The following is an 11,278-nucleotide window of genomic DNA, read 5'->3' on the forward strand; positions in this document are numbered from 1 at the left end:
CAATCTCATACTCTTTGATTACCTCTTCCCTTCCTACAAATTCCTTACCTCTGCTATACTCCCACATAACAAAGGGAAATAACTGCATGTGTGTTTTTTTTCTGTTTTAATAAATTAAGGATTTTTAAAAATTTTTCCCAAGATTAAATGACTATTTAAAAATTGTGCCACAATATAAATAAATCCACATTCTCTCCCTTAATTCTGTACTTCTGGTACTATAGAAAAGTTGGTGTTCCTGCCTCACATCTTCAAATTAACATTGTCAGGTTACAAGAATAAGTCTTCCCAAAAGAGATCTTCCAGAAAAACAAGCTATTTCCTAGGTTCATATTTCCCTTTTCATGTAGCATGCACCAATAATCTAAGAAGAATATCTTGGAGAGTAAGGAGGGCATCCACCAGCAAGACCACAGGTGTTGAAAGCCATAAGATTGGAGACAAGTGCAAAGGGGTAGGTCAACATACTAGCAAAATAATCATGTGACAGCTTGAGAATAACTCTTCATTTCATTCATGACAGAAACCCTGTCCAGGTATTGATGAGGTAGGCCATTGGGTTACACAGCCACAAAGAAGTGATGTCACCCAGGAGGCGAGGAACAAGACCCATGGAAAATCCTAGGATGCTCTCTACCCAATAGATGGTTACCAAGGAGACACAAAATCCACAGTACTTGGATTCTCTGCCAATGACTTGTACCACAGATCTCAGAGTAATCATATAGAAGAAATGTGTGATGAGGGTACAAGCAGAATGAGTGATCATATCTTAAGTGGTCTCCTTGTTAACTATGTCAAAGGAAGATGAAACTTCTTTTTTTTTCAACTTTTAGGTTCAGGAGTAAATGTGAAGGTTTGTTATATAGGTAAATTGCATATCATTGGGTTTGGTCACCCAGGTGAAAAGCATAGTACCCAATAGGTAGTTTTTTGATCCTCACTCTCCTCCCACCCACTACCCTCAAGTAGGCCCTAATGTTTGTTGTTTCCCTCTTTGTGTCAATGTATACTCAATGTTTAGCTCTCATTTATAAGGGAGAATATGTGGTATTTGGTTTGCTATTCCAGTGTTAATTTGCTTAGGATAATGACCTCCAACTCCATCCATGTTGCTGCAATGGACATGATCTTGTTCTTTTTATGGTTGTGAAGTATTCCATGGTGTATATGTATCACATTTTCTTTATTCAGTCTACGGTTGATGGCCATTTAAGTTGATTCCATGTATTTGTTATTGTGAATAGTGCTGCAAAGAACATATGTGTGCATGTGTCTTTATTACAGAACAACTTATATTCCTTTGGGTGTATACCCAGTAATGGGATTTCTGGGTTGAATGGTAGTTCTATTTTAAGTTCTTTGAGAAATCACCAAACTGCTTGCCACAGTGACTAAAATAATTTACACCCCCACCAGAAGTACATAGCATTCTCTTTTCTCCACAACCTCACCAGCATCTTTATTTTTTGACTTTTTATTAATAACCATTCTGACTGGTGTGAGGTGGTATCTTATGGTGCTTTTGATTTGCATTTCTCTAACGATCAGTGATGTGGGGTATTTTTTCATATGCTTGTTGGCTGTATGTATGGCTTCTCTTGCAAGTGTCTGTTCATGTCCTTTGCCCAGTTTTGACGGGGTTGTTTTTTGCTTGCAAAATTTGTTCAAGCTCCTTATATTAGTAGACTCCAGATATTAGACCTTTGTTGAATGCATAGTTTGCAAATGTTTTTTCCCATTCTGTAGGTTTTCTGTTTATTTTGTTGAGAGTTCTTTTGTTGTGCAGAAGCTCCTTAATTTAATTAGGTCCCATTTGTCAAATTTTGCTTTTGCTGCATTTGGTTTTGGCATCTTTGTCATGAAATCTTTACCAGGGGCCTATATCCAGAATGGTATTTCCTATGTTATCTTCTGGGGTTTTTACAGATTTTCATTTTAGATTTAAGTGTTTAATCCATCTTGAGTTGATTTTTGTCCATGGTATAAGGAAGAGGTCCAGTTTCAATCTTCTGGATATGGCTAGCCAGTGATCCCCAGCATCATTTATTATATAGAAAGTCTTTCGCCGATTGCTGTTTTTGCCAATTTTGTCAAAGATTAGATGGGTGTAGGTATGTGGCATTATTTCTAGGATCTCTATTCTGTTCCATTGGTATATGTGTCTGTTTTGGTAGCTGTACCATGCTGTTTTGGTTACTGTAGCCCTATAGCATAGTTTGAAGTCAGGTAATGTGATGCCTCCAGCTTTGCTCTTTTTGCTTAGGATTGCCTTGGCTATTTGGACTCTTTTTTGGTTACATATCAATTCTAAAATAGTTTTTTCTAGTTCTGTAAATAATGTCATTGGTAGCTTGATAGGAATAGGATTGAATCTGCACATTTCTTTGGGCCTTATGGCCATTTTGACAATATTGATTCTTCCTATACATAAGCATGGAATATTTTTCCATTTGTTTGTCATCTCTGATTTCTTTGAGAAGTGTTTTGTAATTCTCATTGTAGAGGTCTTTTGCCCCCGTGGTTAGCTATTTTCCTAGGTATTTTATTCTTTTTGTGGCTATTGTAAATGAGACTGCATTCTTGATTTGGCTCTCAGCTTGGGTATTGTTAGTGAATAGGAATGTTACTGATTTTTCTACATTGCTTTTGTGTCCTGAAACAGCTGAAATTGTTTATTAGATCAAGGAGCTTCTGGGTAGAGACTAGGGGTTCTCTAGAGATAGCATCATGTAGTCTGCAAACAGGGATAACTTGACTTCCTCTTTTTCTTTTTGGATGCCTCTTATTTTTTTCTCTTGTCTGGTTGCTCTGACTAGAACTTCCAGTAGAAGGTTGAATGAGAGTAGTGAGAGTGGGCATCCTTGTCTTATTCTAATTTTCAAGGAGAGTACTTCCAGCTTTTGCCTGTTCAGTATGATGTTGGCTGTGGGTTTGTCATCGATGGCTCTTATGGTTTTGAAGTATGTTCCTTCCATGCCTAGTTTGCTGAGGGTTCTTAACATGAAAGGATGTTGGATTTTATTGAAAGCATTTTCTGTATCCATTGAGATGATCATATGTTTTTGTTTTTAGTTCTTTTTAAGTAGTGAATCACATTAATTATTTTGTGTATGTTGAACCAATTTTGCATCCCAGGGATAAAGCCTTCTGGATCATGGTGGATTAGCTTTTTGATGTGCTGCTGGATTCAGTTTGCCAGTATTTTGCTGAGTATTTTTGCATCTGTGTTCATCAAGAATGTTGGCTGAAGTTTTCTTTGTGTGTGTGTGTGTGTGTGTGTGTGTGTGTGTGTGTGTGTGTGTGTCTGACAGGTTTTGGTATCAAGATGAGGCTGACCTCATAGAATGAGTTAGGGAGGAGTCCTTCTTCCTCAATTTTTTAGAACAGTTTCAGTAGGGATGGTACCAGCTATTTTTTATACCTCTTGTAGAATTCAGCTATGAATCCATCTGGTCCTGGGCTTTTTCTGGTGGCAGGCTTTTTATTACTGATTCAATTTGAGAACTCATTATTGGTCCATTCAAGGATCCAATCTCTTTCTGGTTCTTTTTTTGGGAGGTTGTATGTTTCCAGGAATTTATCCATTTTTTTTTCTAGGTTTTCTAGCTTGTGGAAATAGAGGAGTTCATAAAAAAAAATTCAACTGAGAATTTCATTTCCACCCAAACTAAGCTTTATAAGTGAAGGACAAATAAGATTCTTTGCAGACAAGAAAATCCTGATTCTCTTAGTATTTACTTGTCTGAAAGGATCTTATTTGTCCTACTGAAATCACTTTTACTGAAACTATAATAATCTCTGACAGTTTTTTGTTTTGTTTTGTTTTGTTTGTATTTCTGTGGGGTCAGTAGTAACATCCTCTTTGTCATCCTTGATTGTGCTTATTTGTATCTTCTCTCTTTTTTTCTTTATTAGTCTAGCTAGTGGTCCATCTATCTTGATAATTCTTTCAAAGAAGCAGCTCCTGGATTCATTGATCTTTTGTACGATTTTTCATGACTCAATTTCCTTCAGCTCAGCTCTGATTTTGGTTATTTCTTGTCTTCTGCTAGGTTTGGAGTTGATTTGCTCTTGTTTCTCTAGTCCCTCTAGTTGTGATGTTAAGTCGTTAATTTGAGATCTTTCTAACTTTTTGATGTGGGTGTATAGTGCTATAAACTTCTCTTTTAACTGCCTTGGCTATGTTCCAGAGATTCTGGTATGTTATATCTTTTTTTTTTTTTTCATTAGGTTCAAATAATTTCTTGATTTCTGTCTTGATTTCATTATTTACCCAAACGTCATTTAGGACCCAGGTTGTTTAATTTACATTTAATGATTTCATTTTGAGAGATTTTCTTAGCATTTATTTCTGTTTTTATTGTATTGTGGTTCAAGAGTGTGGTTGCTGTGATTTCTTTTTTTAATATACTGAATATTGTTTTAGCCACAATTGTGTGGTTGACTTTAGAGTATGTGGCATGTGCAGGAAAGAAGAATGTATATTTTGTTGTTTTTTGGGTGGAGAGTTCTGTAGATGTCTCTAAGGTCCATTTAGTCAAGTGCAGAGTAAAGGTACCAAATATCTTTGTAAGTTTTCTGCCTCAATGATCTGTCTAAAACTGTCAGTCAGGTATTAAAGTCTCCCACTATTATTGTGTGGTTACCTAAATCTCTTTTTAGATCTCTAAGAACTTGCTTTATGAATCTGGGTGCTCCTGTGTTCGATGCATACATATTTAGGGCAGTTAGGTCTTCTTGTTGAATTGACCCCTTTATTGAATTGACCCCTTTAACATTATATAATGTCCTTCTTTGTGTTTTTTTTTTTATCTTTGTTAAAGTCTATTTTGTCTGAAATTAGAACAGCAATATCTGCTTTTTTCTGTTTGCTTGGTAGATTTTTCTCCATCCCTTTACTTTGAGCTTATGGGTATCATTACATGTGAGATGGGTTTCTAGAAGACAGCAAAACCTTGAGTTTTGCTTCTCTATTCAACTTGCCTCTCTGTGGCTTTTAATTGGGGGCGTTTATCCCATTTACACTCAAGGCTAGTATTGATATGTGTGAATTTGATCCTGTCTTCATGTTGTTAGCTGGTTATTATGCAATGTTGATTGTGTGGTTGTTCATAGTGTCACTGGTGTATGTACTTAAGTGTGTTTTTGTAGTGGCTGATAATGGTCTTTCTATATTTAGCACTCCCTTCAGAACCTCTTGTAAGGCAGGTCTGGTGTTAACAAATTTCCTTAGCAATTGCTTGTCTGAAAATGATCTTATCTGTCCTTCACTTACAAAGCTTAGTTTGTCTGGATATGAAATTCTTGGTTGAAAATTATTTTAATTAAGGATGCTGAATATAGGCCCCCAATCTCTTCTGCTTTATAGGGATTCTGCTGACAGGTCTGCTGTTAGCCTGATGAGTTCCCTTTGTAGATGACTTGCCCCTTCTCTCTAGTTGCATTTACCATTTTTTCTTTCATTGCAATCTTGGAAAGTCTGATGACTATGTGTCTTAGATGTGATCTTCTTGTGTAGTATTTCACAGGGATTCTCTGCATTTCCTGAATTTGAACACTGGCCTCTCTAGCAAGGTTGGGGAAATTTTCATTTATGATAACCTCAAATATATTTTCCAAGTTGCTTGGTTTTCTCCCTTTCTTTCAGGGACACCAGTGAATCACAGATTGAATCTCTTTACATAATTTCTTATTTCTTGGAGATTTTTTTGTTCATTCTTTTTTACCGTTTTTTATTTTTCTCTGACTATTTCAGAGAGCCAGCATTCATGCTCTGAGATCTTTCCTCAGCTTGGTCTGTTCTGTTATGAATACTTGCAAATGCATTATGAAATTCTTATAGTGTGTTTTTTCAGCTTTGTCAGATCACTTTGGTTCTTTCTTATAAAGGCCATTTTATCTATCAGCTTCTGTATTATTTTATTGTAATTCTTAGATTTTTTGAATTGGGTTTTGACCTTCTCCTGCATATCAATGGTCTTTGTCCCTTCTATATTCTGAATTCTATTACTGTTATTTCAGCCATCTTGGCCTGGTTAAGAACCATTGCTGGGAACTAGTGTGGTTGTTTGGAGTTAAGAAGACACGCTTCACTGGGCACAGTGGCTCACTCCTGTAATCCCACACTTTGGGACACCAAGATGGGCAGATCACTTGAGGCCAGTGGTTCAAGACCAGCCTGGCCAACATGGCAAAAACCCATTTGAAACACTGTCTCTACTAAAAATACAAAAATTATTCAGGTTTAGTGGCATGTGCATGTGGTCCCAGCTACTCAGGTGGCCGAGGCATGAGAATTACTTGAAACTGGAAAGCAGAGGTTGCAGTAAGCCATGGTTGTGCCACTGCACTCCAGCCTGAGTGACAGAGCAAGACTGAAAAAAAAAAAAAAAAAAAAAAAAAGACACTCTTGCTTTTTGAATTGTCAGAGTTCTCACATGGGTTCTTCATCATCTTTGTAGGCTGATGTTCCTTCAGTCTTTGAAGTTGCTGTCCTTTGGATTTTTTAAATTCTATTTGATGTCCTTGGGGGTTGATTGTGGCATAAGCTGGAAGATTTTCGGGGGCCAAGGGTTAGTTCAGGACGCATGGACTGCTTGTTTTAACTTGTTTTAACTCTGTGAGCCTGGTATTGGGCCCTTGACTTTTTGGCCCCTCATGTTTAGGAACCTGCTGCACTGAAGGAACCAATGCATTCCTGGTCCACTGGCCACAATGTTCCAATAGGTGGTGCTGGCCAAAGTGCCTCATAGAGTAGTGGCGGTGGGATCTGTCCTCATTTGCACATGCCAGCAGCAGTGGCAGTGTGGTTGGGTACGTGCTTTTTGGCTGCAGCAGGGGGTTGGTGGTTGCAGGGGTGCTGTCTTCCATGTGGGTGTTTGCAATAGTAGCATCTGCAGTGGCAGCAATGGCAACACAGAACAGGGGAAGGACCAGGATGTCCCTCCAGCATCCACACGTGCACTCACACCAGTGGCAGTGTTAGCACAGGAGCAGGGCACTGCTGGGCACAGGACTATGTGTGCCTTCTATGTGCATGTTCATGAGGGCAGCTGTGGCAGCACAGGGTGCAGGGTGAGTCCACTGGTGACCATGCATAGTTCACACTGGCAGCAGAGTTGGTGCAGGGGTGGGGTGCCAGCAGGTGTAGGGCTCTCTGTCTGTGTGCCTGCAAGCACTCTGATGGCAATGCCAGCACAGTGCAGGGTGGGGAGGGGGTGGCAAGGTGCACTCATGTTGGCATCAGTGACCTGGCAGAGTCTACATGCTCCCATACACTGGTAGAGAAGTGGAGACAAGGTCTGCTGCTGCACACTCGTGCTGGCAAAACAATTTGGGCATTGGCTGTGGGTGACTGTGTACAGGCAAAGTGGCATGGGGGAGGCTGCATTTGGGGGAGGGTGCAAGCAGACTGGTGCTGCTCTGCTGAAGCTCTCTGCCAGTAAGTCACAATCTACCAGTGCAGGAACTATGCTGGGAGCTCCCCAAAAGGCACTCCACATGGTCATTCAAGGCTGCACTGCAAGCAGGTGCAGCCTTGTTGTGGCCCCAAGGAGACCAGTAGACCAAGGGGTGCTCAGGTCAGACCAGCACCATCTCAATGGCAAGACTGCCCTGTATTGTTCAGGTATGACATTTCCCCTTGGGCTAAAGTCTCCTAGGGGAGCAAGGTGAGCCCTGGGGATGGTCATTCCTGGCTGTGCTCCACTACAGATGCTCCCACACCAAATCCTCTGAGTTCCACATAGGCTGGAGTTCTGCCCCTACCACTTCTATAAGCAGCTCTCTCTGCCAGCTCAAGTGTTCATGGGGATCATGGCATATCCTGGTACCATGATTACAGAGACCTGTGACAAGAGTGGGTTGCTCCTTGCCTATTCAACTCACTCATTCCCCAAGAGTTGTTGGGGGCTAGGAACGAGTCCCAGTGGTGTTCTCAGCTTCCTCTCCCTTCAGCCTAGCATCTGTGTCTTCCATCCATTCACTCTCAATGCCTTCCCTCTGAAGACCTGCTAGAAGTGCACGCAGTCTGCCTGATGTCCTGATCCTTCAGTGGCAAACGTTTCTCCTGACTGTGTCTACTCAGCCATCTTAAGTTGCTCTCCCTGAAAATTCTTTATATAGTCAACTATGTTTCTCTACTATTTTAAAATTTCTGAGTTTGCTATGTTAGTGAAAATGGTATCCTCAGCCTTAAGTTGCACATGTTTTCTAATATTTTAAAATCTTTTTTCCCACTTATCTTTCATGCAGCTGAAATTTTAATATAGAAGTCTAACTTATTATTTTTGGATTGTGTGGATTATAATCCAAAATGGCACATATGGATTGCCAATTGTTCCAGTACCATTTATTAAAGAAACCATTCCTTTCCATTAAGTTGGAATGCCATTGTTTTCATACATTAAATTCACTCAACCCCCCATTCCAAATTGGCTGAATAGGAACAGCTCCGGTCTGCAGATCCCAGTGTGATAGAAGCAGAAGATAGGTGATTTCTGCATTTCCAACTGAGGTACCTGGTTCATCTCATTGGGACTTGTTGGATAGTCGGTGCAGCCCACAGTTGGTGAGCTGAAGCAGGGTGGGACGTTGCCTTACCCGGGTAGCACAAGGGGTTGGGGGATTTCCCTTCCTAGCCAAGGGAAGCTGTGACAGACTGTACCTGAAAAACTGGGACACTCTCACCCAAATACTGCACTTTTCCCACAGTCTTAGTAACCAGCAGACTAGGAAATTCTCTTCCGTGCCTGGCTTGGTGAATCCCACACCCATGGAGCCTTGCTCACTACTAGCACAGCAGTCTGAGATAGACCTGCAGGGCTGCAGCCTGGCTGGGGGAGGGGCATCCACCATTGCTGAGGCTTGATTAGGTAAACAAAGCAGTTGGGGAAGCTCGAACTGGTCAGAGCCCACTGCAGCTCAGCAAGGCCTACTGCCTCTATAGACTCCACGTCTGTGGGTAGGGCATAGCTGAACAAAAGGAAGCAGAAACTTCTGCAGATGTAAACATTCCTGTCTGACAGATGTGAGGAGAGCAGTGGTTCTCCCAAATCAGCATTTGAACTCTAAGAACAGACCGACTGCATCCTCAAGTGGGTCCCTGACCTCCATGTAGCCCAACTGGAAGACACCTCCCAGTAGGGGCTGACAGACACCTCATATAGGCGGGTGTTCCTCTGGGACGAAGCTTCTAGAGGAAGGATCAGGCAGCAATATTTGCTGTTCTGCAATATTTGCTGTTCTGCAGCATCCATTGGTGACACCCAGGAAAACAGTGTCTGGAGTGGACCTCCAGCAAACTCCAACAGACCTGCAGCTGAGGGACCTGACTGTTAGAATGAAAACTAACAAAAAAAAAAGGAATAGCATCAAAGTCAACAAAAAGGACATCTACACCAAAACCCTATCTGTAGGTCACCAACATCAAAGACCAAAGGTAGATAAAATCACAAAGATGGGGAGAAACCATAGCAGAAAAGCTGAAAATTCTAAAAACCAAAGCACCCCTTCTCCTCCAAAGGATTGCAACTCCTCACCAGCAATGGAACAAAGCTGGACGGAGAATAACTTTGATGAGCTGACAGAAGTAGGCTTCAGAAGGTCAGTAATAACAAACTTCTCTGAGCCAAAAGAGCATGTTCAAACACATTGAAAGGAAGCTAAAAACCTTGAAAAAAGGTTAGATGAATGGCTAACAAGAATAAACAGCATAGAGAAGACCTTAAATGATCTGATGGAGCTGAAAACCATGGCAAGAGAGCTACATGATGCATGCACAAGCTTCAATAGCCTGTTCAATCAAGTGGAAGAAAGGGTATCAGTGTTTGAAGATAAAAATAATGAAATAAAGTGAGAAGAGAAGTTTAGAGAAAAAAAGAGTAAAAACAAACACACAAAGCCTCCAAGAAATACGGGATTATGTGAAAAGACCAAACCTGTTTGATTGGTGTACTGGAAAGTGACAGGAAGAATGGAACAAAGTTGGAAAACACTCTTCAGATTATTATCCAGAAGAACATCCCCAACCTAGCAAGGCAGGCCAACATTGAAATTCAGGAAATACAAAGAACACCATAAAGAGAAGAGCAACCCCAAGATGCATAGTTGTCAGATTCACCAAGGTTAAAATGAAGGAAAAAATGTTAAGGGCAGGCAGAGAGAAAGGTCGGGTTACCCACAAAGGGAAGCCCATCAGACTAACAACAGATCTCTTGGCAGAAACTGTACAAGCAAGAAGAGAGTGGGGGCCAATATTCAACATTCTTAAAGAAAAGAATTTTCAACCCAGAATTTCATATCCAACCAAACTAAGCTTCATAAATGAAGGAGAAATAAAATTCTTTACAGACAAGCAGATGCTGAGAGATTTTGTCACCACCAGGCCTGCCTTACAAGAGCTCCTGAAGGAAGCACTAAATGTGGGAAGGAAGAACCAGTACCAGCCACAGAAAAAACATGTCAAATTGTAAAGCCCATTGATGCTATGAAGAAACTGCATCAATTAATGGGCAAAGTAAATAGCTAACATCATATTGACAGGATCAAATTCACACATAACAATATTAACCTTAAATGTAAATGGGCTAAATGCCCCAATTAGAAGACACAGACTGGCAAATTGGATAAAGAGTCAAGAACCATCAGTGTGCTGTATTCAGGAGACCCATCTTACGTGCAGAGACATACATAGGCTCAAAATAAAGGGATGGAGGAAGAGCTACCCATCAAATGGAAAGCAAAATAAATAAATAAAGCAGGGGTTGCAATACTAGTCTCTGATAAAACAGACTTCAACAAAGACTAAAAGAGACAAAGAAGGCCATTACATAATGGTAAAGGGATCAATGCAACAAGAAGAGCTAAGTATCCTAGGTATATATGCACCCAATACAGGAGCACCCAGATTCATAAAGCTAGTCCTTAGAGACATACAAGGAGTCTTAGGCTCCCATACAATAATAGTGGGAAACTTTAACAACCCACTGTCAGTATTAGACAGAACAATGAGGCAGAAGGTTAACAAGGATATTCAGGACTTGAACTCAGCTCTACACCAAGCAGACCTAATAGAAATCTACAGAACTCTCCACCCCGAATCAACAGAACATACATTCTTCTCAGCAGCACATTGGACTTATTCTAAAACTGACCAAATAACTGGAAGTAAAGCACTCCTCAGCAAATGTAAAAGAATACAAATCAAAACAAATTGTCTCTCAGACCACAGTGCAATCAAATTAGAACACAGGATTAAGAAACTCACTCAAAACTG

The 11,278-nt window shown here is 40.5% G+C and overlaps 1 pseudogene; it reads right to left on the minus strand.

Moving 5' to 3' along the window:
* Window positions 1-251: 251 nt before the first annotated feature.
* Window positions 252-6,873, minus strand: LOC102146870 (mitochondrial carrier homolog 2 pseudogene; annotated as a pseudogene).
* Between the last annotated feature and the right edge of the window lie 4,405 nt (window positions 6,874-11,278).

The sequence above is a fragment of the Macaca fascicularis genome, chromosome 2 (genome assembly GCF_037993035.2).
Source record: "Macaca fascicularis isolate 582-1 chromosome 2, T2T-MFA8v1.1".
In the NCBI taxonomy this organism is placed as follows: domain Eukaryota; kingdom Metazoa; phylum Chordata; class Mammalia; order Primates; family Cercopithecidae; genus Macaca; species Macaca fascicularis.